The sequence below is a fragment of the Papio anubis genome, chromosome 17 (genome assembly GCF_008728515.1).
Source record: "Papio anubis isolate 15944 chromosome 17, Panubis1.0, whole genome shotgun sequence".
NCBI lineage: Eukaryota > Metazoa > Chordata > Mammalia > Primates > Cercopithecidae > Papio > Papio anubis.
In genome coordinates, this window is record NC_044992.1 from 38,639,970 (window position 1) to 38,659,042 (window position 19,073).

The window sequence follows — 19,073 nt, forward strand, 5'->3', positions numbered from 1 at the left end:
GGTGGGTGGATCACGAAGTCAGGAGACTGAGACCATCCTGGTTAACACGGTGAAACCCCGTCTCTACTAAAACCACAAAAAATTAGCCGGGTGCGGTGGCGCATGCCTGTAGTCCCAGCTACTCTGGAGGCAGGAGAATGGTGTGAACTCAGGAGGTGGAGCTTGCAGTGAGTGGAGATAGCGCCACTGCACTCCAGCCTGGGTGACAGAGCGAGACTCCCTCTCAAAAGAAAAAAAGAAAAGAGAGAGCGAGAGAGAGAGAGAGAGGGTAGTTATTAGCAACTGGTACATTCCATATAGATCTACTAACTAAATATTAAATCTGTCTTTGGGGTAGTTGAGAAAGAAGAGTAAAATTTCAGAATACAGAATAAACTGGGGACTGAAGTGTACTTGAGTACAGAGCACAGTGTTTGGGCCTGAAAAAAAGTCAAAGAATTGAAAATATGAGTCCTAGGGCGTGACAGGCAGATGAATGAATGAAATATTTGGGGAACTCTGTGATTATGTGGTTAAGTCTGGGGCATTAGGCAGACTTTCCCTGAAGAGGAGATAAATAGATGGATCAGAAGGACTTTGGTGAAAATTTCTCAAGTGGGGTGAGGGAGAGTATGAAGGAAGAACATCTGGCTTGATGCAACAGCATTGAGAGCTAAGGAGTCCTACTCTTCTACGAATAAAATATAAAATAATGTTATTCGGTGGTTTGGGGAATGTATATTTCAGAATCACCAAATTATACACCTTAAATATGTGTAGTTTATTGTATATCAATTATACCCTAATGAAACTGTAAGAAAAACTATCATTGAAATTGGAACATAGAATATCACAAGAATGGCTTAAGATGAAGATCGAGTCTTTGAATACTCTTTCAGGTAATGTTAAATCTTTGAGTTTAGAAATGAGGATACTGGAAACCCACCAGAGGTCTTCAAGCAGAGGGTAGACCTAATTATATTTGCAAACATATAAAATGTATAATAATAATGATAGTTATCTTTTCTCTCGTGCTAATTACCTGTCAGAGACAGTTGTAAGCACTCAACTAATTTATTTGATAACCCACAACCCAAAGAAGTTATGTTATCCTCATTGTATAGTTTGAGAAATAATAAAGAGAAGTTATGAAGCGTACTAAAGTTCACCTGATTCTAGCGCCCACATACTCAATCATTATGCCTAACTGCCTTTCAACTCTATTAATTGCTGTGGGCAGGATAAAATATCCATGTGTAAAGCATACAATGTTTGATGCTTTAACATGGTCTCATTTAATGCTTCTGATGACATAATAAGGTATGATTCTTTAATACTCTTTTTATAATGGAACAAATGAAGCATTAGAAGTGGTTAGTCATATTGCTGGAGTTTACATGACTTGAACAATGGTCTTATGATTTCAGTCAAGCTTAGGGCTCTCTTAGCAAACTATGATTGCCAACGTCAGAGAAAAATTGCACCAGATAGAGTTAAACAGGCAAGAAAGGTTTTATTCAAGACTATTCTTATAGAGGTCAACACTACTGTAATAGGGGAGAGAGATTGAACTCACCTACAAGGAGACAAAAGGCAGGAGAGTTTTTAAGTGCTTGGATGACTTAGTGGAAGAGTAATGGAGGATATTAGAGGGAGATTGGTCAATGTTATTGGGCCACCTGGGTTTGTTAATTGGCCCTTATAGAAGTTAAGCTTCTACATTCCCACAGATACTGGGAGATAGGGGCACTAGCTTTCTTGATGATTACATTTCAAAGAGATGGCTTCCAGGTCCTTAGGAAAGACCATTCCTTGGTTGTAAAACTAGCGAGTGACTGAGAAAATATCTACATCTCAAAGTGACAGAAATGCTCAAAAAACAAAAACCAAAAACAAACAAACAAAAAAACAGGAAGTCAGGAGCCTATGGTCAGGAAGAAACTGTTTAGTTTAGTGAATCCGTCAGGGAATAACATGGACCTCTTGCTCATTATGATCTGCACTATTTAAGAATATTCACTTTTAGTGATGTTAAATAACAATAGGGAGGTTATGAAACATCACAAACATAAATGGTCTTGGAGTCTTTTCCTTTTCTTTCTAGGCCCTGCTTAATTCATTCCCTCCAGGCAGCCTTCCTAGTTTCACATTGTAAAGTCCTCTAGGAATAGGCTCACTACTTTCAAAAACACTTATCGCATTTGCAATTTGTTGTTTAATGACTATCATCTTGTTAGGTTACCAGCTCTCAAAGTATGGACCTGGGAAGATCTTGCACACTGCTGTATCCTTATTACTTAGAACAATGCTTGGCACCTGTTAACTGAGCCAATAAATGCTTAAGTGAACAGAGGAGCAATCCAGTCAGAGAGGGATAAATATGAGAAGAAGCAGGGAGGAAATTCTTAAGGATCAAGTTGTCTTTTAAATCCATTAAGGATTTCTTTTAGCCCAAATTTAATTCTTTCCATAAACCCGTGCTCTTGGTGTGTGCCCTATTGTCACTAGCTGATTGAGAGTGCCACAGAGGTAGGAACAACACCTTTTCTATTAGATTATAGGTTTATGAGGGAAAGGGGCCTTTTCTCCCTTTATCAGACTCTGGGTAGGTAGCCTATAAACATGGAAAAGGCTTGTTAACTAATACCCCTGAATGGATTTTTTTTAAGAATGATGAGTGAATGATATATCTATTGGCATAATGTATAAGATTGCCCATGCCCCCATTTTGGAAAAGTTCTTTATGAAAATTGTTTTCAGTGAGAAGATAATAAACATTAGGATGTTTGGGTTGAGATCATTCTATTTTATTTATTTATTTAAGAGGAAGTCTCACTCTGTCACCCAGACTAGGGGTGCAGTTGTACAATCTCTGCTCACTGCAACCTCTGCCTCTCCCAGCCTCAGCCTCCCAAGTAGTGGAGATTACAGGCATGCACCACCATGCCCGGTTCATTTTTGTATTTTTAGTAGCGATAGAGTTTCGCCATGTTGGCCAGGCTGGTCTCAAACTCCTGACCTCATGATCCACCCACGTTGGCCTCCCGAAGTGCTGGGATTACAGGTGAGAGCCACCGCGCCCTGCTGAGATTATTCTATACATAACACTACTGAAGAGCCAAAATCTTACAGAGTAGAAATCAAGATATCTCTGTTGTGTGTCTTATTTGATACAGGTTAATGCAGTAACATGATTATCAGTGATAGACAAAGCCATATGAAAATTCAGGATTCTTAACCACAACAAAAAATATTGATTTATCCTACAGAATGTTCAAAGTGGTTCACTGTTGTTGAAAGGGTGCATAGAGTAATAAGATTGGGTCTCATTTAAAAGTCTGATTTTTAGAATGTTCTACTGAATCTGTAGGGCATTTAAGAACTTCTTCAGATATTTTTCCTGTGAGCCTGGCACTGGAGTGTTGCCTTGGTTCAAGCAGTTCACAGCTGGGAGTACTTCAATTTTTTTGTTCTCCTTCTGTTCCCTACCCACAACACTCAACAGTTCATAGAGTCAGCAGAACATATCAACACCTCTTCATAACCACAGAACTTTCTCAGGATGTAGACATAATAGAAAGTTTAATAAAATAAACACTGCTAATTAAGTAAAAAGTACGACAAAAACCACCACACAGAAACTGACATCTAGCATTTTAATAGTTGTCAGGTTTCAGCTAAGGTAAAAGAGTTTTGTATTCCGGTTTTAAAAATAACTAAAGTGAAGGTATCTCTTATTAGTTCTGAAAAAATATTTTTCACAAATTCACTTAATGTCTTCTTCTCTTTATTTTAACATTAAATTAACCCAGTATTGCTCTTTATCAAGAATTATGAAGTAACCACAGCTAAGAAACATAAGGGGGGCCCCTATGTACTTTATTTTCAATCCAGGATATTTAAATCAAGTTGAATACTCCTAGATTCAAATTGAGACGACTGAAAGTAATATATCTTAAATTAATATTGTATTTCCTTAAGTATTATGAGGGTTCTCAGTATACAGTAGAAGATTTTGGAGTAAATACCCAACTGACTTTAGCATTAGGACTATGGATACTTATTATCTCCTATAACAATCAGTCTGGTAGCAAATGTTTCCAGGATTCATGGATTTAGTAGTGTCAATGTTGAGGCTACTAGTCAGCTTCCTTCTAAGTTCACTGGTTTTCTGCCCATGATCTCAAGATAGTGGTTACAGCATCCACCATCACTGGCTCTGTGCAAGGGCCAAAGGCAAGAATATTTCTGTCATATTTTCTGATTATATTTACTAGGAACAACAGCATGCTTATTCTATAGTAGTCTCCAGGATATTTTCTCTCCTTTCATTTATCAGGTTTGTGGTACAAACCCACGGATAATACATTTGCTATAGAGAAGGAGAAGGACCATGATTGGCTGAGATTAGCCATCATCATTCACCTGTTGGGACTGTAGAAGGACTACGTTCCTTAATCATATAGAAATAAACTGAGATTTTATTACAAAGAAAGAGGAATGAGGTATAAAAACTGTTAGGCTAGCAAAACAGGTGTTGGGAATATCAAGTGTAATGATACATGTGGAAATATATGTTAAAATGTAAATCCACTTACAAATTTATAGTCATATTATCAGTACTTGAACCAACTAACAGTCGGAATCAGTGTTTACTAGGAATGTGTATACAAATAACGAAGTTACATAGAACTAAAGTGTCCTGATCTCACGTGAAAGGAAAAAAAGTGTTTTTAATAAGAATCTTTTGTTGAAAACCATTGATTCAGATAATAGTGAAAGGAAAAGAAAGAGAGAATTGAGAGGGCATGGATTCCAGCAATATACAGTAGATTAAATTATATATTTTCTTTGTTCCCTTCTAAAGTTCCCAAGAAAACAAACATGTATAAACAGACAAGTAAAAAAGAGAAGCATTTAGCTGATTAGTAATGTCCACAGCATTTGATACAATAAAAAGCAGAATTTTTTAAAAAGTGCAGGAAGCATTGAAAGTACAGTGCCTACTGGTTAGCTTTGTAAAACCACAAAGATAAAAGTGGATTTACAGTAGAGGAGCATGACAAGTCTGAAGAATTAGAAATACCACGTAGTGCTGAAGTAAGTGGGGAGAAATGGGTCCAAAAACTGAGAAATTAGATGCAAGTTAATGTAAAAAATAATTAGGTGCCTAAATCGTTTCCCACTGAAGACAAATCCTCACCCCTCAACCTGATAAAAGAATGGATGATTATTCTCTGGTTAACCATAGAGGCTCTGGGAGTGCTAAGCAAAGATTAACAAATAAAACAATATATTACTGGAAACCATCAAATCAACTGAAAATCGAAATAATGAACAATGATATCCACAGTTCTCCTTATCCTGTCAGCCACCAAAATGTTACTTTCCATGTTAATTCCTTCCACAACCACCTCACCTCAGACAGGAGATGGCAGATTGGTCTTTGGGGAGACAGGCCGGGGTAAGTGATAACAACCAGAGATGCTGACAATATGAGTTCAGTGCCCACTCTGGTGCGGTGGGCCTGTTGACCAAGTTCACTCCAAAACATACAAAACTCCAAAGCAGCGTTTCTGTGTCTTACTCTAAAAGTTCATTCTTAGTTACGAGCTAGACCCAATGATCATCACACATTTAAAGATAGATTTTTACATGAAAGAAATCAAAGCAAACACACAACCAAACAGAAAAAAATGAACTCAGAAGGAACAGAGTCATTGTAATATAATAATTCAACTAAAAATATAATAGTGGAAAGATTAAAGAGAAATATAACAGAAAGTTAAAAAATAAATGCTAACTGGACAAGAAACGGGGGGGAAACAAAGCCTCCTCCAATACGTCCAATATCCAAATAAGTAAAATTTCCCAAAATAAAAGAATCTCCAAAATTGAAGAATGAGAGGAGAAGAATGTTCAAAATATAATACAGGAAAATTTCACTGGCCTGAAAACCAACAGTTCCCAGATTGTATGATTGAACGTTTCTACCAAATACCTAGCGTATTGAGTGCAAAGTGGTCCACACAAATTTACATCAAAATAAATGCAAAACATCAGGGATAAAGAGAATATCCTAAAAGTGTCCTAAAAGATCATCACCATCACTACCACCACAATAAGAACAAATAACATGTAAAGGATCTCAAGATAAATGAATAGCAGCTTTTTCAATTACGTAGTATTGGAAGTTAGAATGAAACATTGCATTTAAAAATCTAACGGGGCCAGTCATGGCGACTCACGACTGTAATCCCAGCACTTTGAGCTGCTGAAGCAGGCAGATCACTTGAGGTGAGGAGTTTGAGACCAGCCTGGCCAACATGGTGAAACCCTGTCTCGACCAAAAATAGGAAAATTAGTTGAGAGTGGTGAAGTATGCCTGTAGTCCCTGCTACTCTGGAGTCTGAGGCACAAAAATCACTTGAACCCACGAGGTGGAGGATACAGTGAGACACAGCACTTCAGCCTGGATGACAGAGTGAGACTCCATCTTGAAATATATATATATGTAATGGAAAATAATATTTAAGCTATACATTCTATAAGCAAATTATCCACCAATTATGATAGATAAAATGAAGATTCAGCCAGCTATAATAAAATAGCCAGCTTAACTATAGCTAACTTAAATAAAGGTACCTCTAATAGATGCTTTACCTGAAGTTTTTGGTGGATTTTCTTCATTAAAATGAGGTAATAAATCAATAGAGAAGGGGCAGGCTCCAGAAAACAGGGGTTCCAAAAAGTAAGATTTGGAACAGTGTTCCAAAATTCATTCCACAATGATTGTGAACTAATATCCAGAATTGCAGACATGTATTAGGCTAAAGAAAACAGATCAGATTGAAATGGTAAGATATAGAGATTCAATAGAGTTATCTCATGTAAAAAAAAATGAGTTCTGTAAGACACCCAATTCATTTGATTAAATTAATATTTAGAGTTATTTTAAAGTTATTTAAAGTTATTTTAAAGAGAGCTTAGGGAAAGAAGTAATGATAAGTACCAAGTAAAGTAAAAAAAAAAAAAATCTTTTTTAAAGGGTAGTGTATTTAAAAATCCATATGATACTTTTGTAAGGAACATGGAAGAAATAATTAAATATAAAAGGAAAAAAACCCAATGATTTCATGTTAGGTTTATTTTACCTTTAGTTGATTAACTGTAAGTGCAGTTAGCTGTCAATCTCTCCTACTCTACTTATACTTTATGACTCTCCTCAATTTTCTAAAGCATATTTTAGTAACTTGGCCTCTGTATGAACTTAGATGTTTACATTTCAGGAAGGGAATAAGAGGTTGTAAAGTAAAACAATTTGACAACAATCCTTTTTCAAAATTATATGTGTGTGTGTGTATATATATATATATATAAAAAAACTAAAGTGAAGAAAAGTGTCACTTATTCCTGAGAAAAGAGAGTCAAATTTAACTTTATTTGATAATTATGACTTGTTTAATGCCTTTTCTATTACTTTAAATGGGTGTTTTCTTAGCTCACAGGCCATAAATTTAGTTTTCCTATTAATGCTAAATAGAATATATATAGTCTACTACTAAAGCTGATGTGCTTTAAAAAAAATCACATCTCTGATTTTGTACATTTCTTTTTGTAAGAATGTCTTATATATTGTTCAATACATAGTATTCATTATATAACAATGTCTAAAATTAAAAATGATGAAGTGAGGTATTAGCATGTTATTTGGAAATACACAGGTAGATACATACATAAAATAATATAATCCTAGAATACAGAGATAGTATCTTTAAGTATTTTACCATTTTGTATTTGTATATATTTTTTACAAAAATGAGAGCATAATACAGTTAATTTTATTGTTTAGGTTGTTATATTTTGAATATTTTCCTTGACATTATTGATAAAACATGTGAAAATGCACAGAAATTAGCTCCTTGCAACTTATAAAGCATAGCTTGCTTCTCCCATATATTCAATCAACAAATATTTTTTTGAGCACTGATACGGTTTGGCTGTCTCCCCACCCAAATCTCATCTTGAATTGTAGCTCCCATAATTCTCATGTTTCATGAGAGGAACCCAGTGGGAGGTAATGGAATCAGGGGGCGGGACTTCCTCATGCTATTCTCATGATAGCAAATAAGTCTCATGAGATATTATGATTTCATAAAGGGGAGTTTCCTTGCACACATTCTCTCTTGCCTGCCATCATGTAAGATGTGGTTTTTGCTCCTCTTTTGTCTTCTGCCATGGTTGTGAGGCCTCCCCAGTCATGTGGAACTGTGAGTCAATTAAACCTTATTCCTTTATAAATTACCCTGTCTTGGGTGTGTCTTTATTAGCAGTGTGAGAACAGACTAATACAGTAAATTGTTACCAGTAGAGTGGAGTGCTACTGTAAAGATACCCAAAAATATGGAACCACTTTGGAACTGGGTAATACGCAGAGGTTGGAACAGTTTGGAGGGTCAGAAGAAGACCGAAAGATGTCGGAAAGTTTGGAAATTCCTAGAGACTTGTTGAATGGCTTTGACCAAAATGCTGATAATAATACAAACAATAAAGTCGAGGCTGAGGTGGTCTCAGATGGAGATGGGGAACTTGTTGGAAACTGAAGCCCAGGTGACCCTTGCTATATTTTGGGAAAGAGACTGGTGGCATTTTGCCCTGGCCCTTGAGATCTCTGGAACTTTAAACTTGAGAGAGATGATATAAGGCACTTGGCAAAAAAATTTCTAAGCAACAAAGCATTCAAGAGGTGACTTGGGTACTGTTAAAAGCATTGTTTTATGTATTTACAAAGATATAGCTTGGAATTGAAACTTATGTTTAAAAGGGAAGCAGAGGTTAAAGTTTGGAAAATTTGTAGCCTGATGATACGATAGAAGAGAAAAACCCATTTTCTGAGGAGAAATTCAAGCCTGCTGTAGGAATTTGCACAAGTAATTAGGAGCCAAATGTTAATCACCAAGACAATGAGAGAAATGTCTTCAGGGCATATTGGAGGTCTTCACGGCAGCCCCTCCCATCATAGTCCCAGAAGCCTAGGAGGAAAAATTGATTTCATGGGCCAGACCCAGGACCTTGCTGCTTTGTGCAGTCTTGGCACTTGGTGCCCTGCCTCCCAGCTGTGGCTCAAAGGGGACGACTTAGAGCTCATGTCATTGTTTCAGAGGGTACAAGCCCCAAGCCTTGGAGGTTTACATGTGGTATTGGGTTTGCAGCTACACAGAAGTTAAAGATTGAGATTTGTGAACGTCCATCTAGATTTCAGAGGATGTATGGAAATGTCTAGATGTTCAGGCAGAAATGTGCTTTGGGGTGGAGCCCTCATGAAGAACCTCTGCTAGGGCAGTGCAGAAGAAAATTTTGGGGTGGAAGTTCCCACATAGAGTCCCAAATGGAGTGTTGCCTAGTAGAGCTTTGAGATGAAGGCCACCATCCTCCAGACCTCAGAATAGTAGATCCACTGAGAGCTTGCACTGTGCACCTAGAAAAGCCACAAGCACTCAACACCATCCTGTGAAAGCAGCCAGGAGGTGCTGTACTCTGCAAAGCCACAGGGGCAGAGCTGCCCAAGACCATGGGAACCCACCTCTTGCATCAGCTTGACTTGGATGTGAGACATGGAGTCAAAGGATGTCTTGTTGGAGCTTTAAGATTTGACTGCCTTCCTGGATTTTGGACTTGCATGGGGCCTGCAGCCACTTCTTTTTGGCCAATTTCTCCCATTTGGAATGGGTGTATTTACCTGATGCTTGTACCCCATTGTATCTAGGAAGCAACTCACTTGGTTTTTATTTTACAGACTCATAAATGGAAGGGAATCGCCTTGTCTCAAATGAAACTTTGGACTGTGGACTTTTTAGTTAATGCTGAAATGAGTTAAGACTTTGGGGGACTGGTGGGAAGGTATAATTGGTTCTAAAATATGAGAATATGAAATTTGGGAGGGACCAGGTGAGAAATGATATGGTTTGACTGTGTCCCCACTCAAATCACATTTTGAATTATAACTCCCATAATTCCCATGTGTCATGGGAGGAACCTGGTAGGAGGTAATTAAGTCATAGGGTAGGTCTTTCCCATGTTGTTCTCATAATAGTGACTAAGTCTCATGAACGCTGATGGTTTTATAAAGGACAGTTCCCCTGAACATGCTGCTGTCTCTTGCCTGCTGCCACGTAACATGTGACTTTGCTTTTCCTTTGCCTTTGGCCATGATTGTGAGGCCTCCCCAGCCATGTGGGACTGTGAGTCAATCAAACCTCTTTCCTGTATAAGTGACCCAGTCTTGGGTATGTGTTTATTAGCAGTGTGAGAACAGACTAATACAAGCACTGAGGATAGATCAATAAACAAGAAAAATGTGGTCTTTGCTCCAGAATGCTTACATTCTACTGAAGAAAGCATATTACATAAATAGTGACTCAAGTACAATGGACATTTGTGTTTATTCAGAGTAAGTATATGACACTGATAAGATTTAATCTAATCTAGTTAGAGATCAGAGAAGATTTCCTAAGGAAATGACATTTAACCAGAGGTTTGAAAGAAGATTCTGGACCAAGGAAACAGCATAATCTACTGTTTACGATCCAGATATTTTCAGCAAAGCAAGTGTTCTTAAAAAGCAGAGATTTGAAAAATGTAATAAATTATATATATTTGATTTTAAATATGTCTGAGTTGCACTTGCAATTTAATTGATATGTCATTTGCTACTACAGTCTTGCCTCAGATTCTTATGGAGTAATTAGTAATCTAAATTGTTATCAGACTAAGTAATTTCATAAATAATTATAGATTCAAGTAAACTCATAATAACTTACATATTACTTTACATTGCAAGCCACTGGGTTAAGCAAGGTGAGGGATTAAGAGTTAAATATGCCATGTTCCCTGACTTTGAAGAGCTTCAAATGTTTTCTAACCAAATACAGATAGTCCACACTTTACAGTGGTTCAGCTTATGATTTTTTTACTTTGGAGCAAAAGTGGTAAGGACTCGGTAGAAAACATATTTTAAAATCTGAATTTTAATCTTTGGCAGGCTAATGATAGGTGTATTAAATGCATTTTTGACTTATGATCTTTTTGATTAACAAAGTTTATTGAGATGTAACCCCATCGTAAGTTGGGGAGCATATGTAATCTAATAGAGTCATATCAGTGTTTAAATCAGATAAAATAATTTATGAGTTTTTATTTTACTCTTATTATTGTACTGTTTATTATAAAAAGGCAACATATTTTCCCATGTTGAGAACATTTTATCACAATCATATTTCTCCCACTTTATTTCTTACATATTCAGATGAATTTATACTGTTTCAAAGAATAATTAATAACTGAGATTTACAAATGATATTCAGATATATATTTGTCACGGTCATGTAAATTAGTCCACTACAGCAGAAAACATAATAATGAAACTAATCTTGCTTATTGAAGTTTCAGTGCTAAATATTAAATGAAGAAATATAAAGTATTAATTTAACTGATTTGCTGCTGTTTGGATCTTTTGAAATATTTTCCCATAAATAAGAAACTTTAATTAGCATTCTGACTGTATCTGTAAACTAAGATTTTAAAAATGTATAATTTCACTTAGTTCAGGTGATGGATGGCCCAATTACTTTACAAATATACATTGTATGGGCTGTTAGAAGGAAACTATTATTTGCTATATTGAAGAGAAATGTTTGTAAGTTTCCAGAATGCAGGGATCAAATCTTCTGCCTCCTTCTTATACAGCTTAGTAACGTGGACAGTGGAATCGTTTGAATGGAAAACTCCAGACAATGCAGTCCTGATAGAATATTTAATAATGGGCACATAATATAAACATTAGGTAATAAAGAATGCATCTGCTTCCTTTTCCTCCTTTTCTCTTTCTTTTCCTCCTGCTTTTCTGTTATTCTCCTCCTTCTTCTAATAATAATGATAATAATAATATAGTAGTGGTGGTACTTTTGGAAAATATTTTGAGGCAGTCCTCAGCCTAACTTTGTCCCCTTCCTCCTAAAAGTCACATCTGCTTCTGTCATTGCAGGAATTGGAGGCAAGGGTGAGAGAAGAACAGACAGAAAAGTCATTCTTGAGCATTAGATGTCATCACAGCAAGGCATTTTGTGTTGTACAATTTTAAAGAAAGTAAAACATAATAGCTTCTAGCAATACACGTATCTGAAATAGATAGAACAAAGTAAATATAGCAGGCAAAGTGCTCAATTTAGACAAACTCAAGTTGGCTGTAAAATAAATTGTGATTATTTTCCTGAGATATACTGCATTGATAGGGACACTTTTCTTCTGCTTCAGAAAGACTGACTAAAAATGACTGAAATGATGATTAGCTTACTATCTACCATATCAAGAAGTACAGAGGTAGATGGTTTCAGAGTTGATAAATTCAGAAGATGTATAATTTCTTTGGTTTGGTTTTTTTTTTTTAATTCTTTTTGTTCTACGGTGTTTAGAGTTGGCTTTTGTCCTCTGGCATGCTCATGATCATAGTTCTAAGCAGAAAATCCTTCAATAAAAAGCGAAGTTTCTTCATACATGTTGTTTCTCAGCAGGGTGGTTAATGGTTCCCAGATATTATAAACATTTGTGTGCATTTTTAGTACATAAATTAGTATTAGGTTGGTGCAAAAATAATTGTGGTTTCTGCCTCTAAAAGTAATAGTGAGACCACAATTACTTTTCCACCAATCCTAACATATTATTATAATCTTAAGGAAGGCATCTTAAATGGGTGCCTACTTTGTGCACTTAGACTCTCTTTGCCTTTTCTTTAATGTATGACATTTTCAATAAAGAGTAGCCTCAAACTCACTTTACATGGAAGGATCAGTGTGCTGTGTCTTCCCTTAACCAGTTACATCCTGCCTAGTGAAATACTACTGACTCATCACATTCTCAATAATAAATTGGAGTAGTGATCATATGTATTGCATTTCTGTTAGTTACAATAATTACAGTGGTCAAAATGCCCAGAAGAGTACAAATGCAATGATCTATAAATTAGGTTCTTCCTACATATCATCTTTCTTTGATGTGTAACATCAAACTGGGGATAAAGAAAATGTAAGACAATCAAATAAGAAAACAGCATAATTTGTTGATATTTGAAAAAAATAAGCTTAATAATTTTCTCTGTAAAACGTACTGAAAGCTAAAAAAAACCTGGTAGAAACACCTTCCTGTAATAGTTTAAATGTGACTTCAGTTATTATTTCCCATTAACACTGGTTTTGTTTTCCAACCATTAAGAGATTAAAATGTTATCTATAGTTTCAATCTTTCTATGAGCTGTAAATTACTATACAAGTATGTTATTACCATATTAAATATATTAAAATCACTCACTTTTTAAAGCTTCCTCTTCTTGTAGCATGAAATTATGAGGTCTTTTTTTCATCCATCTCAATAAGATTTAAGCCTTTTCTTATGGAATATATTATCTCTTCAGTTTTTGTAAACCTTTATTATTGAGAGTTTCTATCTGCTGTATACCTGGAGAGTAGCTGAGGTCTAATGAAAATTACCCAACCATGTTCACTTTCCTGATTAGTGCTGTTAACTCGACTAGATCCAGATACAAACTACATTCCTGATGAGAATTTAGAAACAACTACTTTTCACATCTAAGGAATAGTGTTGGGAACTTGATAAATGTTGTGAAAAAGAGAATTAAAAGATTACGAACAAAGAAAGAATATTGTATAAATATGGGGACTGGGTATGAAAGGTAGCAATGCAGTCCTTCCTTGTATCAACAGGGAATTGATTCCAGAAACCTGCAGATACCAAAATCTGAGAGTGGTCAAGATCCTCCTATAAAATTGTGTGGTGTTCACATATAACTTATGTACATCGTCCTGTATACTTTAAATCATCTTTATATTACTTATAATATTTAATAGAATGTAAATGATATGTAAAGTTGTTATACTGTATTTAAAAATGTGTATTATTTGAATTTTTAATATTTTCATTGTGGTTGGTGGAATCTGCAGATATGAAGGGCTGACTGTACACTGGAACAAAAGGGCGGGAGAGGTGGAAGATGTGGCAATACACCAACACTGATTATTCCCTTTACTACCTGAATGATATGGGGAAATTAGCAAACAACTTGAGCTTCCTTTTAAAAAAAATTGATAAAATAAATGTAATCGCCACTGCTTTGCAAAGTTGTCATTAGGATTAGATAAAATATTGCAAGGAGCACAATGGGCTTTTAATCCATGGGGACTATTATTATTCAAAATTCATCAGTCTTCTATTATTTCAGTTTAGATTACTGAATTTTATTCCATCAAATGGATATCAGAGACGGATGGAGTTGTGGATTAGATTCAAAGATTGGTAGTGCCAGAAGGGATCTGAAAGCACCCGGTCTATTAAGTCTAAGATCTTTCGGCAGATAAAAATACTGAAGTTCAGGCTCATTGTGTCTTATCCTAGATACCATGTAGAAAAATATTACTTACACAGGATATATCACACAAGACATACATTGAAGTAAAATAAAATGAAATAATTATTATGATGTTAACAATATTTAACATTTTTAAAGTGATAGTTATATTTTTATTATCACAGTGATCATCAGTGGGAGATCTAGGAATGGAAATTAGTCCTTAAATCTTCCATTTCAGATTTCTTTCCATATGAGCAAAACTTTTTAAATGGGAATAATGATGTAACATTCCAAAATCAAATCAATCAAATCAAAATGGACAGGGGTAGTATTCACCTACTCTTTTTCATACAGCTTTTTGTGAACTTAAATACATGGGAAGTAAATTTGGCTCAAGTTACTTAAATTTCATATCTACCTAAAGAGTGTATCTTTCCCTAGGAATGTGTTCTACAGAAAAAGGAAAACTAGTGTTAACTCTATGATTTTAGCAAATTTGGGAAGAAAATATGTGCCTGCAAGTTTTATAACATACATTTCTTGCATTATAAATCTATTTGGTAGGCTTGAAATCACAAATTCATATTTTTGGGTCCATAACAAGACTTTGCTATATAAAGTGAAAATGATTAGACTGAGCATCTTGTTTGCATGATCTTTTATTTGAATTCAGTCTGATCTTAATTCTGCATTACAAGTCAAGGATAACTGTTTGGAGATGAAAATAAATCGCACACATAACTGAGGTGCACATTTTTTTATAATCATGTCTTTAAACAACTGACATTATTTCATCTTAGGTGCATCTTGGGTGCAGTCAACAGTTTTGAATGTAAGTGGGGAGGGACTGGGACTTTTCTGTTTGTCAACTGGTAGAAATTTTCCATAGGATGTCATTTGCTAATATATTTAACACTACTTAAATAACGAGAAAGAAAGAAGAGAAAGCCCCTTCAATATAGCCTGGTTGCTCTTGATGTATCTCAGCTTTTTTTTTTTTTTTTTCCAAATAAACCTGTTAATAGAAAAGTATAATGAATAAAAATGAGGAGCAAGAATGTTAAATTGTATGTAAGTTCTACATGATCTACGAAAATTGGAGATGCTTAAAGAGAGTTCACTATCAGACAAATGCATATGTAACGGTGGCTTGAATTAGAAAATTGTCAAAGAAGGGGAAGTTGGGAAAGATATAGTATTCTTTTATTTTATATGAAATTCATTTTGTGTGTGAGGAAAAGAAATATTAAAAAAGAATGAATAATAATATTTTTAAAACTATGAAGCATTAACTAATGAATATTATATATTTCTATGGGTGCATATACATGGAGTAAAAGTATAAGTAGGATACATAGTAAATTCATGATAGTGATTACATCTAGAGAAAGAGAAGGGACTGGAAAAGAGAGTAAAGAAGAATTCAACTTAATTGTATTTTACAATTTATTTAATGTTAAAAAAATGAGGCAAATATATTTATATCAGCTAGTTTCTAGAAAAATTCACAAAGTTTATCTTACTATTTTCTGGTCCTTTAAACATTTTTGGAAGATTCAAAGTTACTTTTTGTTTTTAGTTTTTAGCAGGAAATTTTGGCAATGCTTTCTCTTTTGCTTTTAATTCTTGACACTATCCAACCAGATAAAGACAAAAACAAAAAAGATATTTCTTGTCTATCTATCTGTCATTTATTTTTATCTATTTTCTTATTTACTTTAGTACAGTTTTTACATGCATTCTTTTATTCTTTTAAATCTTTAGTTGACTTTCCTCTTCTGTGGCACAGAGAAGCTCTTCACTCACTAGAGAAGAAAAAGTAATTCAGATTTCTAGAGGGAGAAGACAGGCCCAAAGGGATGTGGAAGTGGGGATCACCTTCACTTCAGCCTCATACCAACGGATGAGCTAAGAAGCGAGGCCTAATGTTTTACCTTCTATTGTCACTTAGAAGCACTGCTGAAAATTGGTTCTTACTGGGTTATCTGTATCAACAGTAAGTGGAAAGTGTTTGTATTTTCCCCTCCCACCCAAAAAAGAGCTTCTCCACACAAAATTGACAGGATAAAGAGATCAGTTGGATTTCAGAAAGACTTCTTGCTCTTAATACTCTAGCTGGCTGAAACTTATGATTGAAGGATCAATCCATTTAATTTAACAAGCTGCTCTTTAATAAGTGAATGTGCTTATTGCACTTCATACAGCTCCAAGTCAGCCATTTACATTGTAGTGTGAATTTTCTTTTAGATTACAAATCCTTAATAGGCTAGAATTAGCTGTCTTGGAGGTGGAGAGGAGGGTGGACACCCCCCCCAAAGAAAAGAATGAGAAAGGAAGAAGAAAGTAACTTTGTTCATTTTTATGTCTTATCCTTATCTGATGAACCTCCACCATCCCCACACTTCAGCATCTAATAAGAAACAATCTTACAGGGTAATTTGATGAGAATATTCGAGATAAGGCCTACCTCCTTAAACTCAGGATAGTTAAGTATAAGGCGGTGGTTCTCAAAGTGTGGTCCTTAGACCAGCAGCATCAGTATTGCTGGAAACATGTTAAAAATGCAAATTATTGATCCGGAAACTCTAAAGTGATGGAAGACATTTGTGTTTTAGCGAAGTGATTCAGATGTAAGCTGAAATTTGACAGCCACTGGTATAGGGTGCTTTTCTTTGGGTGGGAAGACCTGAGTTTGGACACTTAGTGCACCATAAATGATAAAAGGAACTCAGTATTGAGTTTGGGAGAGAGAGAACATATTGGAATATACCTGGTGACAGTAAGGGATGTGGGTATGTAAAAGTTTTGTTTTCAACTGCAAAGCTTAGCAAATCGATCAAAGTAAGTAGTACTTGTGCATATTTTAGGTCTGCTGTTTCTGTTGCATTATCAGGCCATCTATCCCAATTCTTCACTTTGTTTACATGAGCATCATATATTTTGCTTACAAATGTAATAATTAAATCATCATTTTTAAGTTATTGAATTATTTCAATTTTTTGTAATTTGAGATAAATATTAAATACCATTGATGTCAGCAAGGCATGGTGGCTCACACCTGTAATCCCAGCACTTTGGGAGGCCGAGGTGGGCAGATCACAAGGTCAGGAGATTGAGACCATCCTGGCTAACATGGTGAAACCCCGTCTCTACTATAAATACAAAAGAATTAGCCGAGTGTGGTGGCGGGCCCCTGTAGTTCCAGCTACTTGGGAGGCTGAGGCAGGAGAATGGCATGAACCTGGGAAGCAGAGCTTGCAGTGAGCTGAGATGGCGCCGCTGCACTCCATCCTGGGTGACAGAACGAGACTCTGTCTCAAAAAACAAACAAACAAACAAAAAAACATTGATGTCTTTTGAGGGCTTTCCTTTTATTTTCTTCATTTTTTAGCCCTACAAACACAAATTAATCCATTTTTACTGAGGAACCCAACATTTTGAAAGTTATCAGGTATGAATAGCTGTGAATGTTAAGCTAGATGTGCAATTTGACATTATGAAGTAAAGTGAAGGAAACTGTCACATCACAGTCAGTAATATGAACTCATTAGTAACATGCTTTAATCAACAAAGATGGTGTAGAAATCTACTTATGGGCTACATGTAGATTGCTATATTTTTGGAAAGTGCATATAGAAGGAATAAGAATCCTGCCAGACTCATTTCTTTTGCTACATGTCTATCTAATGAAAATAACAGATTTGGATTTTTGCCATCTAAATACCTGCCTTTCTTGCCAATAACAAAGGCAAAACTCAGAACGAATAGAAAAAAAATAGAGGATATTTCATAAATTAATATCCTATTATAATATCTTTTTTTGCCAAGTTGGTTGTGTGTTTTTGAAGATTGTAAAGATTCATTTTCAAAATTTTCTGAGTAAGTCTATTGCAAACAGGGATGTATAACTGTGAAGGCTCAGTTAGGAGTGACATTTGACATTACTGAGCAAATAAAACTGTCAACAGTTGATATAGTTTTGGTATTTGTCCTTGCAGAAAATTCAGGTTGAAATGTAATCCGCCAGATGGAGGTGGGGCCTGGTGGGAGGTGTTTGAATCATGGGAGTGGTTTCTTCACGAATGACTTAGTAATAAGTGAATCCTCTTGGTGATAAGTGAGCTCTCTCTATGAGCTCATACAAGATCTGGTAGTTTAAAAATGTGTGGCACCTCCCTCCCTCTCTCTTGCTTGCTTTTGTCATGTAACATACCTGCAGCACCTTTGACTTCAATCAGGATTATAAGCTTCCTGAGGCCTCCTAGAAGCCCAGCTAATGCGAGCACCATGCTTCCTGTAAAGGCTGAAGAACTGTGAGTCAATTACATATCTTTTCTTTATAACTTAGACAGTCTCGGGTATTTCTTTATAGCAATGGAAGTACAGCCTAATATAACAGTTGAACACAAACCATATCCCTGTATACATGGACTGTTTATGCTAATATAGAAATTACATTTTATGTATTTGCAAAGTTTTTGAGATTTCCTCATGACTGAGTCCTGCTATGAGTTCTCTGTGTGACTAGGAGAGCTATGTTAATAGGTTAGATGACTGAAAATGCAAAGAGTTTAATTTACAAAGGTAAATATATTTCCCACATTAATTCTAATATATTTTAGACTTAAAGTTGATTGGTTTTTTGTAAATAAATATTTTACTTTCATTTATTTTA

The 19,073-nt window shown here is 35.4% G+C and overlaps 1 long non-coding RNA gene across 1 annotated transcript; it reads left to right on the top strand.

Moving 5' to 3' along the window:
- Positions 1-8,211: 8,211 nt before the first annotated feature.
- Positions 8,212-18,984, top strand: LOC103878769. The gene is made up of 3 exons (XR_001896357.3): positions 8,212-8,249; positions 16,163-16,394; positions 18,618-18,984. It is a non-coding gene; the product is annotated as an uncharacterized LOC103878769 (long non-coding RNA).
- The last annotated feature ends 89 nt before the right edge of the window (positions 18,985-19,073 follow it).